General features: G+C 41.8%; 1 long non-coding RNA gene across 4 annotated transcripts in view; it reads left to right on the top strand.

The window, feature by feature from the left end:
* The window catches only part of LOC128696969 (uncharacterized), a 36,099-nt gene that overhangs the window by 10,866 nt on the left and 4,616 nt on the right, over window positions 1–20,617 (top strand). The window contains exons 3-7 of one of the 4 annotated variants that reach the window (XR_011393300.1): window positions 7,464–7,574; window positions 8,106–8,494; window positions 8,620–8,748; window positions 9,563–9,709; window positions 14,714–14,916. This is a non-coding gene — a long non-coding RNA (uncharacterized lncRNA). Of the gene's footprint in view, window positions 1–7,439; window positions 7,575–8,105; window positions 8,495–8,619; window positions 8,749–9,562; window positions 9,710–14,713; window positions 14,917–20,617 lie in introns of all 4 variants that reach the window. The other 3 variants (XR_011393301.1, XR_011393302.1, XR_011393303.1) reach the window with 3 other exon arrangements.

The following is a 20,617-nucleotide window of genomic DNA, read 5'->3' as shown; positions in this document are numbered from 1 at the left end:
ACATGTCCGAACCACCTCAACAACCCTTCCTCAGCCCCCTGGACAACAGTTTTGGTAATCCCGCACCTCCTCCTAACTTCCAAACTATGAATTCTCTGCATTATATTCACACCACACATTGCCCTCAGACATGACATCTCCACTGCCTCCAGCCTTCTCCTCGCTGCAACATTCATCACCCATGCTTCACACCCATATAAGAGCGTCGGTAAAACTATACTCTCATACATTCCCCTCTTTGCCTCCAAGACAAAGTTCTTTGTCTCCACAGACTCCTAAGTGCACCACTCACCCTTTTCCCCTCATCAATTCTGTGATTCACCTCATCTTTCATAGATCTTATCTTATCCATCCGCTGACACGTCCACTCCCAAATATCTGAATACATTCACCTCCTCCATACTCTCTCCCTCCAATCTGATATCCAATCTTTCATCACCTAATATTTTTATCCTCATAACCTTACTCTTTCCTGTATTCTTTTAATTTTCTTCTTTTACATACCCTACCAAATTCATCCACCAATCTCTGCAACTTCTCTTCAGAATCTCCCAAGAGCACAGTGTCATCAGCAAAGAGCAACTGTGACAACTCCCACTTTGTGTGATTCTTTATCTTTTAACTCCACACCTCTTGCCAAGACCCTCGCATTTACTTCTCTTACAACCCCATCTATAAATATATTAAACAACCACGGTGACATCACACATCCTTGTCTAAGGCCTACTTTTACTGGGAAATAATCTCCCTCTTTCCTACATACTCTAACTTGAACCTCACTATCCTCGTAAAAACTCTTCACTGCTTTCAGTAACCTACCTCCTACACCATACACCTGCAACATCTGCCACATTGCTCCCCTATCCACCCTGTCATACGCCTTTTCCAAATTCATAAATGCCACAAAGACCTCTTTAGCCTTATCTAAATACTGTTCACTTATATGTTTCACTGTAAACACCTGGTCCACACACCCCCTACCTTTCCTAAAGCCTCCTTGTTCATCTGCTATCCTATTCTCCGTCTTACTCTTAATTCTTTCAATAATAACTCTACCATACACTTTACCAGGTATACTCAACAGACTTATCCCCCTCTAATTTTTGCACTCTCTTTTGTCCCCTTTGCCTTTATACAAAGGAACTATACATGCTCTCTGCCAATCCCTAGGTACCTTACCCTCTTCCATACATTTATTAAATAATATATATATATATATATATATATATATATATATATATATATATATAGTATAAAAAAATTTGAGTGGTAGAAGTAGAAAGTATAATATGGCTTTGGTAATATTTAGGACTTTTAGTATACTATTATTCAGATTTAATTAAATATATTATTTTTACTAGACAAATATTTTGAAGCATTTTGTTAAATCTTTTATTTATTTGTTGACTCGACCTGCGGCAAATGGTAAAAATCTTTATTCTGTTAAGATTTCGCTCAGATTACTAGTATATCATGACTTGATGAACCTCCACACACTGAGCGAAACGTTGTTCAGCTCGCTGGTTACCTCCTCTCGCTATTTCCAGACCGAAAAGTATGTTAGATTGATTACTTTAGAACGGTCTCTCACAGGCCAGGCCTAAAAAAAAAAAAATGGGTGATCCAGCCATGGGGTGAAAACAAACACACACACACACACACACGAGAAAAAAACGAACGTGGATTTAGTTCGTTTATGCTTGATAGTTATATTTGTCGTCTCGCTCTGATGCGGAGTTAGACCAACCGCGACAAAACCGCTGCATTTACACTCTGACTCCCAGCAATGTCTGCATATAAATAAGCGTTTTACGGTAACGATTTGATTAATGAGGTTTTATTCCCTCGGGTGATAAAAGGAAAGAAGGTTTTAAAGTGATGAATTTGCGCTAAGCACTGTACCTGCCGTCGACCTGAAGTCTACCTGTTGTCTCCCTGCCATCGTCCACCTGTCATCCTGATATTGTCCATCGGTTGTTTCCTTGTCGTCCACCTGCTTCGCCTCAAATCTCGAAAACTAGAAAGATGTTCAGTTAGAAAAACAGTGAAAGGAACAGATAGATTTATTGTAAATATAATGAAACAATCAGACTGAAGACCTTGGTGGAGGCCATAGTTAGTGGTCCTAATTGCCAATTTTAGTGGTCGTAGTGGCCATAGTCAGAGGCCATAGTGACCAAAGTTAGTGGTCATAGCTAGGGGCCATTCACCTGGGGCTGAATTATAATCAGATTGGGTCAAGGGAAGGTGAGTGCAACTCGTTAGCCAAAGAAACCTTGACAGCCCCAGGGTGACTATGAAGGTGAAGGTCACCTTGACAGCCCCAGGGTGACCATGAAGGTGAAGGTCACCTTGACAGCCCCAGGGTGACTATGAAGGTGAAGGTCACCTTGACAGCCCCAGGGTGACTATGAAGGTGAAGGTCACCTTGACAGCCCCAGGGTGACTATGAAGGTGAAGGTCACCTTGACAGCCCCAGGGTGACTATGAAGGTGAAGGTCACCTTGACAGCCCCAGGGTGACTATGAAGGTGAAGGTCACCTTGACAACCCCAGGGTGACTATGAAGGTGAAGGTTACCTTGACAGCCCCAGGGTGACTATGAAGGTGAAGGTCACCTTGACAGCCCCAGGGTGACTATGAAGGTGAAGGTCACCTTGACAGCCCCAGGGTGACTATGAAGGTGAAGGTCACCTTGACAGCCCCAGGGTGACTGAAGGTGAAGGTCACCTTGACAACCCCAGGGTGACTATGAAGGTGAAGGTCACCTTGACAGCCCCAGGGTGACTATGAAGGTGAAGGTCACCTTGACAGCCCCAGGGTGACCATGAAGGTGAAGGTCACCTTGACAGCCCCAGGGTGACTATGAAGGTGAAGGTCACCTTGACAGCCCCAGGGTGACTATGAAGGTGAAGGTCACCTTGACAACCCCAGGGTGACTATGAAGGTGAAGGTTACCTTGACAGCCCCAGGGTGACTATGAAGGTGAAGGTCACCTTGACAACCCCAGGGTGACTATCAAGGTGAAGGTTACCTTGACAGCCCCAGGGTGACCCTTCTGAAGGTGAAGGTTAGAAGACGTAGGTGACAGAACAAGCATTTACTGAGGCGACGTTTCGCAATGTGCACACACACACACACATGTACACATAGTACACAAACAGTGAGTATACACTGTTACAGTGTACTGACAGTGAGTATACACTGTTAGTGTACTGACAGTGAGTATACACTGTTAGTGTACTGACAGTGAGTATACACTGTTACAGTGTACTGACAGTGAGTATACACTGTTACAGTGTACTGACAGTGGTGAGTATACGCTGTTACAGTGTACTGGCAGTGGTGAGTATACACTGTTACAGTGTACTGACAGTGAGTACGCTGACTGGCAGTGGTGAGTATACGCTGTTACAGTGTACTGGCAGTGGTGAGTATACGCTGTTACAGTGTACTGGCAGTGGTGAGTATACGCTGTTACAGTGTACTGACAGTGGTGAGTATACGCTGTTACAGTGTACTGGCAGTGGTGAGTATACGCTGTTACAGTGTACTGACAGTGGTGAGTATACGCTGTTACAGTGTACTGGCAGTGGTGAGTATACACTGTTACAGTGTACTGACAGTGGTGAGTATACGCTGTTACAGTGTACTGGCAGTGGTGAGTATACACTGTTACAGTGTACTGACAGTGGTGAGTATACACTGTTACAGTGTACTGACAGTGGTGAGTATACACTGTTACAGTGTACTGACAGTGGTGAGTATACACTGTTACAGTGTACTGACAGTGGTGAGTATACACTGTTACAGTGTACTGACAGTGGTGAGTATACACTGTTACAGTGTACTGACAGTGGTGAGTATACGCTGTTAGTGTACTGACAGTGGTGAGTATACACTGTTACAGTGTACTGACAGTGGTGAGTATACACAAACTATGCGAGTTACGTCATTTTATTTATAACGACGTTTCGCCCACCAGAGGGGAAAAATATGTTGTCAGAATCACTGGCCCGCGAGTTTCAAGACCCGCCTGTCGCGGATTCGAGTCCCCACACCAGCATACATAAGGGGGATTACCAATAGACCCCTGGTCCTCTTCAAGAGGGAGCTGGACAGATGCCAAAAGTCAGTACCTGGCTAGCCAGGCTGTGGTTCCTACGTCGGTCTACGTGCGGCCAGTAGTAACAGCCTGGTTGATCAGGCCCTGATCCACCGCGACACCTGGTCACGAACCGGGCTGCGGGGAACGTTGACCCCAGCCGAAACCCCCTCCAGGTATACCCACCATCCCTTTTCCGTGTCATTCGTTCGTAATCGTGTTATGACGATTTCGTAAGTCGGTAATATTGTGTGCATGTGTAGCCTAATTATCGTTTTAATCAGGATGGAGGGAGGGGGGGAGAGGCGCTAAACCCGCAGGGGTCATGGAACTTTCCCTGGTATGAGACTGAAGGTAACGCTGACGGGAACAAGGTGACGCCTAACAGTATCCGGGGAGGGGGGGTTCACACTGACAGCATCCTGGAGGGGGGTGTCACACTGACAGCATCCTGGAGGGGGGTGTCACACTGACAGCATCCTGGAGGGGGAGGTGTCACACAGACAGCATCCTGGAGGGGGAGGTGTCACACTGACAGCATCCTGGAGGGGGCGGTGTCACACTGACAGCCTCCGGGAGGGGGAGGTGTCACACTGACAGCATCCTGGAGGGGGAGGTGTCACACTGACAGCATCCTGGAGGGGGAGGTGTCACACTGACAGCATCCTGGAGGGGGCGGGTGTCACACTGACAGCATCCTGGAGGGGGGTGGGTGTCACACTGACAGCATCCTGGAGGGGGAGGTGTCACACTGACAGCATCCTGGAGGGGGAGGTGTCACACTGACAGCATCCTGGAGGGGGGTGTCACACTGACAGCATCCTGGAGGGGGAGGTGTCACACTGACAGCATCCTGGAGGGGGAGGTGTCACACTGACAGCATCCTGGAGGGGGGTGTCACACTGACAGCATCCTGGAGGGGGAGGTGTCACACTGACAGCATCCTGGAGGGGGAGGTGTCACACTGACAGCATCCTGGAGGGGGAGGTGTCACACTGACAGCATCCTGGAGGGGGGGGTGTCACACTGACAGCATCCTTGTCACACTGACAGCTGGAGGGGGGGGTTGTCACACTGACAGCATCCTGGGGGGGACCTCTAACAGCATCCTGTCAGTGTGACAAAAGTCATTCCGAACCTAACGAAAAAATATATCTTTAAACATAAGCGAAAATTTTAGAAAGAACTTAATTTTAAATGAGTTCACACACACACACACACACACACACACACACACATATATATATACACATATTATATTGTGGAAAATCAATATTTCACAATTACACAGCCAGTTGAAGAACAGATAATATCAACGACACTGTTTGGTGTTTTTATCATTTCGTAAAAATCGTGAATCCCGTTACTGGTTAGTTACTGAGTCTGGTAGCTCGGTTAACTGGTCGTCTGGTTAACTTGTTGCCTGGTTAATCGGTGAACTGCTCACCTGGTGAACTGCTTAACTGGTTACTTGGTTAACTGGTCACCTAATTAACTGGACACATGGTGAATTGGTCACTTGGTTTGATGGTTAACTGGTTAATTTAACTAGTCATCTGTAACTCGCCATCTGGTTAATTGGACACTTGGTTAACGGATCACCTTGTTCACAGATCACCTGGTTAACTGATAATCCGGTCAACTGGTTAGCTAATCATTTGGCAAATTAATTAGCCAGTTAAATGGACACCCTGTTGTAGGTGCTTCGATACTCGCTTAAGCGGACCGACATATTTCTTCCAATTTCCCCTATACATTTCTTAGGACAGTGTCAGTACGGAGTGGTGTTGACTCCTGCTGTGGAAATTAGAGGGTTGTGTGGGACTTCGTAGTGGCTATCAAAACTTTCGGGTCCAGTCCCTGGACCCATTGTGTACCTCTGTAATCTTTTGACTGACGTCCACAGGATGGGTGTGGGGTGCCGTCCACAGGACGGGTGTGGGGGTGCCGTCCACAGGACGGGTGTGGGGGTGCCGTCCACAGGACGGGTGTGGGGGTGCCGTCCACAGGACGGGTGTGGGGGTGTATAATAAAGATGTTAAATTGCAACTGCTTCGTATTAGTGACTGTCACTGACCGAGCCGCAGGGGCGTTGACCCCCGAAACCGACCTCCAGGTTTACTCCAGGTATATTTGTTCTGGTTATTTCTGTATTGTTCCAGTCACGGTACTGTGACATTTTGTCCTTTATTGATGTTGCTTCTAGAGGGCACCTATCAGGTATTCCTGGCAACATAACCACACGGGAGCACCATCACATTTGCCATTTTCCGCTTATCTGTCACTATGCAAATTTGTAGTATTCTCTTAAAAAGACTAGCCAGTGGTTTGCTAAGTTCCTCCTTTCATTCCCTTATAGCCCTCGAGAACACTTCAAGGCCCAGTTATCTGTCTGAGACCGTATCACTGCTGACTTTGATCGTGCATAACTTTTCACCCTGGCCTATAAAATTAATGATTACAGGAATTTCGCTAGCATCTCCCTGCTTAAAAACTGATAGGAAATAAGTGTTAAAGATTGTACACATTTCTATGTCACTGACAGTAAGCTGACCTGAGCAACTTTTAAGTGAGCCTATCTTCTTAATCTTACTCCTGTATTCTTCAAAGACACCTTTTGGGTGGGACTATGAATCCCTTGCGACTTTAATTTAAAATTCTCTTTCGGATTTTCTTGTTCCTCTTTCGAATTCTCTATTCAACAGACAGAAGACAGAGGTATGAGTGTGCTTGGGAAACAAATAGGGATGAAAGCAACAAAAATTTAACATGATACCTCAGGGAAATGCTCGAAAATTAAAATTGCTCATCATATAATTGCGAATAAAAATCGTAGGACTTTATAAACAAAACTATTAGAGAGAAAAAAACGAGCTAATGACTCCCATAAGAGCTACTATACTAATAGAAGTGCTAGAAATAAAGTAGATGAAGTAAGATTAATTGTATTTGCAGGGACAATGGATATTAATGTAATAAGAGGCCTGGTTCACCTGGAAGATTGAGAAATGCCTTCTGAATGCCACATACAAGACTATAAATTACTGATGAATGAGACACTTATGCAGCACTTGGGGATCTTTTACTCTGGAAACGTTTCGCTAACCAGTGACGTCATCAGTCCAGTACAGAGAAGAATGGTTGAAGATCAAAATGAGTTTAAGGTGAAAGGTTTCCACAATAAATATACCCGAGTGCTGCACAAGTGTGTCCAGTTCCTCAATCTATCCGTTCCCCAAACCATTTATCTATAAATTCCACGCCGAAAGGGCCAACGGGAAGGATGGTGGAGTGGCGATGTAAGTCAGGGCCATTTGCAATTCTTGCATATGTAGTTTGCAGGTCTTGGTTAACGACAGGAGTGTGGATGCTGATTGGGTGTTAGAACTGTCGAGGAGTGGATGACAGCTGCCGGGTTAGTCATCCATCCAACCTGCTCTACGCAAAGGATGCGGAGGACTAGAGGACAGGTGGGAGGCTCTATCTGTGTGTCTGGTGTTCACCCACACATACAGTAATTACCATGACGGAACTGACTTGTTATTGTTTACCATGTTGCGCAGATAATAACACTGCTATAACTTTTTATCGTTATAATTTGGCCAGGTTTTGTATATATATAAATTCCAATTGGTAATTGGAAAAAAATCTGTTCGTTAATAAATAGCACTTTTGCAAAAAAAAAAATCTATATAGAATAGCATTATAAGAGAATTTACCGCATAATACCGTGGCTGGAAGAATACATAAAAAACCTGCACGTAGGACAATGGAACTTATGCTGTGTCGGTCCGAGCTGTATAGCCCTTGTGGCTTAGCGCTTCTTTTTGATTATTATAATAATGTGTCTGTCCGACTTGGACCGTTAACTAGTCCAAGTCGGACCGAAACGGCGTAATAAGTTAAATTCACCTACGTGCAGGTGTGTAGAGTTTACTGCAGTTAGTAACTCATTGTGTTTCTAACAAGTTTCTTTCCTTTGTTTCACCAATGGTTAATAGTTATAAGGAATTACCTTGTGACAAACTGGAAATGAGAACAAGCATCTGGTAGGACAGGGTTCGATACGGTGTAAGCAGTCAGTGGCCCTATAAACCCACAACAAGGAAACTCTGGAATGATGTATGCTGCGTGTTATACTCTGCTAGTTTGACAGGTTACACCTGCCAACGTTGGGGTTTGTAGCGTGGTTCCTGGAAGTATTAATTACTCAGGCTTTCTTGAACTGACTGACAGAGATCTACTGCTCTGAGGTCTTATAAATGACGGTGAATTCATCTTGTGGAGGCCGTGCCATAGTCTGCTTGCCTCTATTTGAATCCAGGATAGTGTAGCAGAGGCTATTTCTCATGTCTCGGTTCCTTCTAGCAGTACTCCCAGATTGAAAAAAGTGAGTTAAGAAATTTATCATGCTACACAAAATAAAATATTGAATAGATGGTTACAAACAGATCTGTTTGTGAATTAGACACACGTGTAATACTTGGTTATCTTTAATGAGTTTGGGGTAATCAGTCCCTCAGCCTTGAGCCGATGTGGTCAGTCCATCAATCTTTTCAAGATGTTCTTCACCACTGAACTTATACTAGCTGTAGACTGATATGAGTGGAAGAGCACTGCAGGAGGCCTACTGGCTCATGCTAGGTAGGTCCTTCTCGATCCTAACCTTAAGAGCATAATGGAAGAGTTCTAGTCATAATAGCAGTGTGAATGAAATAGTCATACACTCTGAGTGATGAAATTAAGACACATGTGCAACATCTGGGTATCTTTATTGTAGACGTTTCGCCATCCAGTGGCTTTATCAATACAAATTCCAGGACATAACTTGAAGACAGTAGAACTATGTACAGAAGATGAGGTAATCAGTCCCTCAACCTAGGAGTAGGTGCGAAGAGCACCATAGTCGTGGAGATTCTGAAGCAGAAGAAAGGAGCCTGGCGCTTATATAGTAACGTCAGGTGTAGCAGACGAGGGCATATTCACTGGTAGGCGGGATTCCCCAGTGGAAGTAGGTCCTTCCCAAAGAGATGGGTTAGTTGTAGTAGTAGTTGTCGTAGTCGTGAAGGTTATGTACATGTCCTCAGAATTAAGATTCCATGATGTTGCAGTGTCTGACAAGTTGTGTAAGAATGGTATATAATACCGACAAGGTGAAATTAAGACACATGTGCAACATGTTGAGGGACTGATTACCTCATCTTCTGTACATAGTTCTACTGTCTTCAAGTTATGTCCTAGAATTTGTATTGATAAAGCCACTGGATGGCGAAACGTCTACAATAAAGATACCCAGATGTTGCACATGTGTCTTAATTTCATCTTGTCGGTATTATATATACCATTCTTACACAACTCTGAGTGATAGCTGTATCACGTCAGTGGATAAATTTTAGTTTAACAATAATCAATAGAAAATGACAGCTCATTCTCTCTATAATTTGTGTTATATATCTAGTTGACAGCTGGAGCAGTTCCCTCCACTGTGCTTGCTGAGTACACGAGGTCTCTCATGACACTGGAGGACAACCTGAGTACATGGCAGCTATGATGACACTGGAGGACAACCTGAGTACATGGAGTCTTACTATCACGTCACTAGAAGGTAATCTCACCTCTGCCCAGCAGGTGATACAATCATCAGACACATGCATCGTCATTTGACTATCATAAGATTGGTACACGTCACGCATTCACTTGAGATTAGGTGTTATGAGTTAATGATGAAAGATGGGTGATGATAATGTTTGAGAGGAGAAGCAAAAGTAATCTTCACGGCTTGTACTCGCCTATTTGTGGTTGCAGGGGTCAATTCATAGCTCCTGACCGCTATGTGCCCGCCTGGTTTGTTAGTAGGTTAGGCGGTGGTGGTAATAATGGTAGTGCTTGTGGTGATGGTATATATATAATTATATAGTATACCATCACCATGGTATAATATATATATATATATATATATATATATATATATATAATTATATATAATATATATATATATAATTATATATATGTCGTGCCGAATAGGCAGAACTTGCGATCTTGGCTTAAATAGCAACGCTCATCTTGCCATATAGGACAAGTGAAAATTTGTGTATGCAATAATTTCGCCAAAATCATTCTGAACCTAACGAAAAAAATATATTTCACTGTGTTTGTTTAGTACTAAATTATTGTAAACGTATTTAAAATATATTTAGTTGGGTTAGGCTAAAATAAATTGCTCCTGTTATAATAAGGTTAGGTAAGTTTTCTAAGATTCTTTTGGTGCAAAATTAAAATTTTTTACATTAACATTAATGAAAAAAATATATCTCTAAACGTATAAGAGAAAATTTCAGAAAGGACTTAATTTTAAATGAGTTCTTGCTAATTGACCAGTGTTACATATTCGACACGACATATATATATATATATATATATATATATATATATATATATATATATATATATATATATATATATATATATATATATATATATATATATATATATATATTATATTATATATTATATTTTTTTTCAACAAGTCGGCCGTCTCCCACCGAGGCAGGGTGACCCAAAAAAGAAAGAAAATCCCCAAAAAGAAAATACTTTCATCATTCAACACTTTCACCACACTCACACATTATCACTGCTTTTGCAGAGGTGCTCAGAATACAACAGCTTAGAAGCATATACGTATAAAGATACACAACATATCCCTCCAAACTGCCAATATCCCAAACCCCTCCTTTAAAGTGCAGGCATTGTACTTCCCATTTCCAGGACTCAAGTCCGACTATATGAACATAACCGGTTTCCCTGAATCCCTACACTAAATATTACCCTGCTCACACTCCAACAGATCGTCAGGTCCCAAGTATCATTCGCCTCCATTCACTCCTATCTAACACGCTCATGCACGCTTGCTGGAAGTCCAAGCCCATCGCCCACAAAACCTCCTTTACCCCCTCTTTCCAACCCTTCGAGGACGACCCCTACCCCTCCTTCCTTCCCCTATAGATTTATATGCTTTCCATGTCATTCTACTTTGATCCATTCTCTCTAAATGACCAAACCACCTCAACAACCCCTCTTCTGCCTTCTGACTAATGCTTTTATTAACTCCACACCTTCTCCTAATTTCCACACTCCGAATTTTCTGCATAATATTTACACCACACAATGCCCTTAGACAGGACATCTCCACTGCCTCCAACCGTCTCCTCGCTGCTGCATTTACCACCCAAGCTTCACACCCATATAAGAGTGTTGGTACTACTATACTTTCATACATTCCCTTCTTTGCCTCCATAGATAACGTTTTTTGACTCCACATATACCTCAACGCACCACTCACCTTTTTTCTCTCATCAATTCTATGATTAACCTCATCCTTCATAAATCCATCCGCCGACACGTCAACTCCCAAGTATCTGAAAACATTCACTTCTTCCATACTCCTCCTCCCCAATTTGATATCCAATTTTTCTTTATCTAAATCATTTGATACCCTCATCACCTTACTCTTTTCTATGTTCACTTTCAACTTTCTACCTTTACACACATTCTCAAACTCATCCACTAACCTTTGCAATTTTTCTTTAGAATCTCCCATAAGCACAGTATCATCAGCAAAAAGTAACTGTGTCAATTCCCATTTTGAATTTGATTCCCCATAATTTAATCCCACCCCTCTCCCAAACACCCTAGCATTTACTTCTTTTTCAACCCCATCTATAAATATATTAAGCAACCATGGTGACATTACACATCCCTGTCTAAGACCTACTTTTACCGGGAAGTGTGTGTATATATATATATATATATATATATATATATATATATATATATATATATATATATATATATATATATATTACACATACAAACGCTAATCTCAGGCCGACGGACACTCGAACCTACGAACCTTGGAATAAGGTACGCAGTGCTTTACCACCGTAACATTACCTTGGCGCCCACATAACGCTGGACGTTTTGGTCCAAGGCAGCCAGCTGTCAGGCTAGTGGCTTTCAGCATTTCACCTCATCCCTGCATGCGTCGACCGACGAGAAAACGTCCTTTTTAGTGCGTGTGAATCATCAAAGAAAATTTTATGATGGGGCAAACTTTAAGAAATATCACACACCGTAACGTTTGCCATAGCGAAGAGTTGCTGGCCAATATAAGGCAGCTGTTGTAATTAGGTCAAAGAAAGGGAACGCTGATCATATGTAGGATTCTGCCTAGGAGTGGGAAGTGCGTGGATATCTAAGGTGATTGGTGTAAATTACTAATTACACAAGTATTGCAGAGAACTTGAAATTACATTAATTGAAAACAGATCATTTCTATGGCAAACATGATAGGTAACAAAGGGATGGGGGTAGCATTAGCTAATTCAGTCAAAAGAGCCGTTGTTAAACTCTGTAAACTCAGCATTGTAATCCTTATAGAGAAAAAACTTTGAATTGAATTGAGTAAAATAAGTACAGGCAGGCCCCACTTTACAGCATTTTGCTAATACAGCGATTTTCAATTATACCCATTGTTTATTTATTCAGACTTCGTACAATTAATGTATTCACCACTCACTATTATCTAAGAACAAAAAATATCTTAAGGTAAGTAATGTGTGCACTGTGTATGCATTTTTTAGGTCTAGCTATATTGCTCACTTAATATATGATATTGTAAACATGTTATTAGGCTTCTAAACTCATTTGAAAGTGAAAAAAAGGCTATAATTCACTTTACAGCAGTAGCCTGGAACCTAACTAGCTGTATCAGCGGGGCCCTCCTGCAAAAGGAAGGAAAGAACTAAATATTGAAGCAGTAGACAACTAATCCTAATTTCTGCGCGTCAGGTTTGTGACTTGGGACTCGCGGTAAATTTCTTAACTTCAGGGATCCATTTAGGAACGAGGTGGCAGAGAGAGAAAAAGAAAGAAAACGCTCAGATCAACATTCTTCACTCATTTCACGAAAACTGGCTGCGGTAGAAGCTGATTCGAGGCATGGAGTTAGTAAATTTATTTAGCCACAGGTACACACGTACGTTCAGTCATCACACGTAGTGTAAATTACTTGGATAACTCCGAAAAAGTCAGACGGTGACTTGTTTCAAACATAGATTTTCGCACCATTCCTAAAATGTTAGTAAAAAGAATTCATTGCAAAATCCCTGGAAAAAGACAGCTCGGTGTCTTGTGAGGTCCAACCTGGCTGTCACCTCCACATTGTTGCACTCGTCCAGGGAAGAAGGAAGCTGCAGCAGAACAAATTTACTCTGGCAACAAGATCGACGAAGTGACTGGTGGAGGTGATCCCAGTCAGGTGATCCCAGTCAGGTTATCTCAGTCAGGTGATCCCTGCTCTCTCTCTATCTCTATCTCTATTAAGGCTAATTCTCATCCGTTTTTCTATACCTAGTTCTAATCATTCCTCATAATGGAGGAACACGGAACTCCTTGTATTAACCTCTTTCTCAAGTGGGCAGGTAGGGTTGGGACACCATTACATCCCCTCTCCTCTCCCCCCCCCCAAAAAAAAAAAGTAATCAAGTTGGAAGATGGTTCTACTTCACTGGATCACGAGCACTTCGTTAAGTTACTTCTCTTGAAGGGAGTAACATGTGTAAAAACCAAGTAAGGATCAAGCTTGCACAATAAGAACATTTACTGTCCCTGTTCACCTAGCAGTATGTAGGTACCTGGGTGTTAGTCGACTGTTCTGGGTTGCATCCTGGGGGATGGTAGTATACCTCAGATAGGGCTGGGCTTTGAGATGGGCAGAGGTAAGATAACAGCTCTTAGACTGTAAAACTGGTTTTTGTAAAAAAAAAAAAAAAAAGTGTGTACTTTAAGACCACCCTTAGGCTAAAAAAAATACTTCCTGACATTGCTGTGATTCATATTTTTTTTCTAATTTCCAACTGTTCCCCCGAGTACCTGTTTCCCGCCTCTCAAACAGCCTATCCCTATCTATCCTATCACTTCCTCTCAGTATTTTGTATGCAGTTAATTACCTTGTTTCAAATGATGCAATGATACCAGTGATGGGCTCGTGGTCCAAGGAAACAGAGCGACCCTCCCTTCCCTCAGATCGAAGCTGATTGTCTCTCATTCCCCAGTCACTATGTGAACCATACGGATTTAGCGCTTCTCCCATGGCTCTAACAATTACAAATAATTAATTACAGCCAGCTTTAGTATTGTTACCATCACTGTTACAGGAGAAAATAATTTAGATTCATCTGGAGAAATTTATTCCATTCAATTTATAAATCACAGGTGACTAAAGATATATATGCAATAAGATCACAGTAAACAGGTGATAGCACAATATACAAAACAACCACTGTGAAAAAAAAGTGAAATTTCAAGTGCTTTCATGATTTCTCACATTATAAAGGACCTGTGATAATGTGGGAAATCACGAAAACGCTCGGAATTTCTCTATTTTTTTCACACTGGTTATTTTGCTTATATAACCATATATATCATAATAATGCATGAACTCTCTGGGAGCTCCTTTTTCGTTGCATATTCCTGTTTCTTAACGAGTAGGCTGAAGTATTATAGTTTTGTGTGTCTGGCAACACTGTTGACCAATGTTGACGTTCCTCAGGCAATGTGTGTCTGTTCTGTTCTACACTCGACTATTGCTTCGTTTTTTCTTCTGTTACGGCGTACGTTGAGTATTCGTTATACCCGGGCGTAAGAAGAGGAGCAGACGGAGGAAGTAGCTATGTTAAATGAAGATGGAAGTGAGGAGAACGATGCTGAACTGGTCAAATAACACGTGGATGGTCGGGGCTGAACCACTCCAAGGTAATCTGGAGTTTAAGTTGATTTAAGTGCAAAGTTTACGTAGTTTTTGGGTGATTACATAGCATGGATGATTGTATTGGATGACATAGCATGGATGATTGTATTGGATGACATAGCATGGATGATTGTATTGGATGACATAGCATGGATGATTGTATTGGATGACAGCATGGATGATTGTATTGGATGACATAGCATGGATGATTGATTGTATTGGATGACATAGCATGGATGATTGTATTGGATGACTGGATTACATAGGATAACACACAAAAAAGTCAGACACATCCATTCCATCCTGCTGCTAAATATTTCATAATGAAATCAGTATAATAGTTTATTAATGATTCAAACATCCCTGAAGGCGAGAGTGCCTTGATGCTGACGTGGAGCTCTTGATCCAAAGAGAATTCGAGCCACTCTTCCCTTCCTCGAATCAAACCGAATAAATTTCCCCCACCCCCACCCCTCCTGTGGAAAATTACATTTACCTGGATGAATCTCATTACATACATACAAGTACATGGTAACAAAGATAATTATTATTTATCAAAGTTACAGAGACAAGTAGGAATTTTTAGGACACCTAGGTCGCAAAAATGTCCCCCTTCGATACCTACCATCTATCTCTTCACAAGTTGCTCTAGACCTATATTAATTGCAAATGAAATGTACATACACATCAGGAATTCTGGTAAAATTATAATTTTTGTGGACTGTATATTAAAATTAATAAATTATTGCATATACACATTTATGTAACAGAAGGAGAATTTATAATCATAACACTCACCAATTAGTCTGGAGATTACTGTGTATAATACTCAAAAACCTCCCTCTAACTAAATTTATGATGATAATACTGGCCAGAATTACAAACATAATTTAGATAGGTTATCTGAGGTTCCTGGAGCTGTCCTGTACATCGATTTAATGCTCAAATTATGCAGAAATGCACATCCAACAATTTCGGCTCCTAATTGAGAGGTATAAGCCCAATATAACGTTTTCTTGGCTCATTCAAAAAACATGGCGAGTCTCCCTGCTCGTCTGCGCAGGCGCCGAGTTTCCCAATTTTTATAATATAATTTTTATTAAATACAATATAGGCCATCAATTTACATATACTGTATTTCCGGAAAATACATACAGTATTTTCCACACCTCCCATTCCCCCAGATCTAATATGGTCCTTACGGGTTTAGCAGTTTCCCACGTATATGATAGTACGTTTTGAGTTACGTCTCACCACCCAGACTGTTCTTTATTATCTCGAGAATGAATAATTAAACCATTTAACATGGTCATTTGGTTTGAAGCCTCTCAACTACACAAGGGTTATTAATAACAACAACATATGGATGTAATGTTATATTCTGTAAAAACACAATTAAACTCTCACTGGGACTAAGTGTGTGTGTGTTTAAATTATTTTTATAGGCTTTCATTAACCTGTTTACCAATCAAAGATACTTCAATCCCTAAAAGAAGACTTTCCATGTTCATACTGTGAGATGCACACCTATTTTTGTGTACACTTTAAATGCTATGCTTCTTTATCGCTATTTTGGTTTAACTTCCGCTCACATATTTCCGTATATCGTTATCAGTTTTATAAAACTTAAATTAGTTTTTTTTTTTCATTTAACACATTTTATTGTATATTTTATTTTACTAAGAGTGGAAGAAATATTCACTAAGGTGTATATATATACTCCCATTATGTCACATTCAAGACGTTGTTTGAACGTTGGATTAGGTGTGGCTTGTAGTAATAGCCTGATTGACCAAGCCCTGATCCGCCGGGAGGTCTGGTCATGGGTCGGGCCTCGGGAGCGTTGACCCCTGGAACACCCTCCAGGTAGACTCCAGGTGTGATGGTCTTGTAAATGATTTCAGGATAACCCAATTAAGTCAGGTACTGACTTATTTTCATTGGAATCCATGAAGAAGTATTAGTAGCCCCCGGCGGGACACCCACCTACAGTTTCTGGCTAATGGTAGAGAACAATGCATTTTATTGTTACTGATGATGCCAATAAAAGATAAATCTTAGGATACATCTCACTTGAATTGCCTAATTACATGTACCGTCTCACATCCAGCCTCCCCCCCTGTGTGTGTGTGTGTGTGTGTGTGTGTGTGTGTGTGTGTGTGTGTGTGTGTGTGTGTGTGTGTGTGTGTGTGTGTGTGTGTGCGCGCGCGCGCGCGAGCGAGCGATTAGGCTACAGGGGATCACCGCCCTCTGTGGCCTAATCCCAGACCAAACCTCTTGATTTGTTGACCTGATCGACCAGGCTGTTGGCACCAGCCACACGCAGACCAGCATATACACCACAGCCCAGCGGATCAGAAAGCGACTTGAATTTGCCAATTTCTGCTCTTGTTGACATGCTCCAGTTCTCTAGTATCGCTTTCCTTGAAAGGGGCCGTTAATGTATAGCAATATTCCAAGTTGGAGAGAAGGGATCTGAAGAGTATTACATTAGCTTGGCGTATCTTGTTCTGAATGTTCTAGTTATCTAGCTTAACATTTTCCTTGCGGCTGTGATAATTGTTGTGATCATTGAAATTTCCACTTAATATTATCACTCTCAAGCTTCTCTCTTTTGAATGATTCAAGTTTGTGTTACCCTCCGATCCCGTCTTTATTCCCTCACTTTTTTCATATCGGAGTAACTGAAATTTGTTCTCGTTGAATATCATATTGTTGTCAGTATCCCACTGGAAGATTTGATTTATATCAAGTTGGAGGTTCTCCTGGGTCTTCACTGACACCACTCGCACAGATTTTGGTATAGTTTCCAAGGGATGATACAGTCCTATGATTTATTTTCTCATCTGTGTCGAATATAAGAACGAGTAAGAGAAGTTAGGCGAGTACTGTGCCCTGAAGGACAAAGCTTTCCACTTTATTATTATTCTTTGGGTTCTGTTCATTGAGAAGTTAAATATCCATCTGCCCATTTTTCAGTTATTCTTATTTACACGCATTTTGTGCTTATTTTTTGCACCGTGGTCTCCCTTGTGTAACGCTTCTGCAAAGTCTGTGTGCATTGCTGATACATTCTGTTGCCTTTCAGTGCCTCCAAGACCATGTCCTATCAAGTAATGGTTCAGCAGTTTAAAAAACCAGGAGAAACCTATTCTAAACCCATTTTTGCCGTGAATTGTACAGTTGCGATACCAGGTGATTGGGCAGCCTTATTCCTAAAAACCCTTACAGAGATCTTGATAATACGTAACGTTAACCCTATTTTTTATAGTATTTTATAATTGCTTTACAGTTGTCTCTAATGGTGTCATGCAATTCTTAAATATTGAGCTCCAAGAGTCTGGGGCAAAGTACATGAGCAGGCTGCCAATGGCTTCTTTGACTCGAAAAAAGTAGGGTTATGCCAGAAATTATGGAGGTGTCGGCAGCATTTTGAATCTCATTAATTAGAAACTCGTTTGTTGTCTATCTTTACCTAGCTAAAGTGTCGCTGAATGCAGTCTTATTGTGGCTACATTGTTTCACTCATTACATTGTTGTCGTCATTGTACGTACCATCCTCCTGGATGCTGTTTTTTCCCTGGATTTTGCGTATCAGAAAGTATTTTGAATTTCTTAAAATTTTATTTGGTTTTTGTCCCTCTTTCCTGGACTCTACGTGGAGGATTCTGTCTCAGCTCGGTAGTCTATAATTCTTTAACCACTGTCACTTTTTCGTTCTTCAAAGTAAGTTTGCAGTCTGAAAATGAAATGACATCTTTTTAGCTTTCATACTCCTTTTTCATTAATGGAACGTGTCTGGAGTATACTTTTCATGACTCTGAGCTCTCGAGATACGTGGCGTAAGTGTCCTATATTCGACACATGTTCCATACCAGATATTCATTATTTGTGAATACAAGGTCAAGGGTATTTTCTTGTACAGTTTGTTAGCTTAGTGTGAGTGTGCAAGACTGCTTTTCTGAAGTGACTCCTGGCATTTTCTCTGCTATACTTATGGGGTAGGGTTTGACTAAGTTTCAAGACAGTATACGATTTTAAATAGTTGGTCTTCGAATTGCTGGGAAGTTGCATCTGGTATTTGTATACTAACAAAATAAATGATATTTTTCTGCCAAAATTTCAATTACATCCGCTGTGGTGTAATTCAGTGCAGCTGAATAAATCTTTAACCCCCCCCCCCCCCATCCTTCCTTGTAGCCGGATTTTTGCTCATATCTTGGTAGATTGTTCCAGGTATCCATATTTCACTCAGAGTAATCTGTGACAGCTGCAAACACTGTATTTGGCTGTGAGGAATCCACGTATAAACAGTTTAAGACCTTATACTGATTTAAGACCTTGTTTGTAAACATAAATGATATTACTTTGATTCACGAAATCGTAATGACACGATTGCAAACAAACCATACCACGGGTGGGGTTTCAACCCGCGGTCAGAGTCTCAGTATTAGCCAGCTGGCCCAGTGGCTAACGCAACGGTCTGGAGTTTTGAGAGACACTGACCGCGGGTTCAAGTCCCACCCGTGGTATGGTTTACATTATTACGTTATTTGTTGCACCGAGGCCTTTTTTTTTTTTTACTCTTAATATTTGTGGAGCTGACGAGTAAGCCACTGGGTTTGTTTAAAATAGCTTCGAGTGTGAGAAGTGCTGCCACCGTTTGTGGGCAAGATTCCTGGGACTATTTGTATGCGTGGGTGCACGATGTGTGACTGAAGAAATACTTCCTAACATCCCTGTGGTTCATCTGAGTTTTCAGCTTCCAACTGTGACCTCTTGTTGCTGTGTCCCATCTCGGGCGCATCCTCTATCTGTCCACCTTGTCGATTCTCCTCAGTATTATATATGTTATCATATCCCCCCTGTCCTCCAGTGTCGTCAGGTCGATTTCCCTTAATTAACCTCTCCTCGTAGGACATTCTCCTTAGCTCCGGGACTAGTCTTGTTGCAAACCTCTGCACTGTATCTAATTTCCTAACGTGCTTTGCTAGGTGTGGGTTTCAAACTGGTGGTGCATACTCCAATATAGACCTAACGTATACGGTGTACAGTGTCCTGAACGATTCCTTATTGAGATATCGGAATGTTATTCTTAGGTTTGCTAGGCTCCCATATGCTGCAGCAGTTATTTGATTGATGTGCGCCTCAGATGTGCCCGGTGTTATACTCACCCCAAGATCCTTTTCCTTGAGTGAGGTTTGTAGTCTCTGGCCCCCCTAGACTGTACTCCGTCTGCGATCTTCTTTGCTCTTTCCCAATCTTCATGACTTTGCGCTTGGTGGGGTTGAATTCCAGGAGCCAATTTCTGGACCAGGCCTGCAGCCTGTCCAGATGAGTGTTAGCCGACTGGTGTGGGTAGCATCCTGGAATGTACCTGGAGGGGGTTTCGGGAGTCAACGCGTCCCCCCCAGTATGTGACCAGGCCTCATGGTGGATCAGGACCTGATCGCCCAGGCTGTCACTGATGGCCGCACCTAAAGCTACGTATGATCCACTGACCAGCCGGGGACAAAATTAACTTAATTTGCCGGAAACGCTTTGCATAGCCAGGGGCTTTCTATGTAGTATGTCACTGATGGACTACCTGAGAACTCAAATGTCACTAGGGAATCTAATAGGTATGGTAACCCTAGACTTTCAAAAGGCCTTCCATACTCTCAATCATAATATATTATGTAAGAAGCCACAAGCTATCCGCATAGA

This window comes from Cherax quadricarinatus, chromosome 49, assembly GCF_038502225.1.
Source record: "Cherax quadricarinatus isolate ZL_2023a chromosome 49, ASM3850222v1, whole genome shotgun sequence".
Taxonomy (NCBI): Eukaryota; Metazoa; Arthropoda; class Malacostraca; order Decapoda; family Parastacidae; genus Cherax; species Cherax quadricarinatus.
The sequence above is the reverse complement of the archived record's forward strand: the minus strand, read 5'-3'. Positions and strand labels throughout refer to the sequence as shown.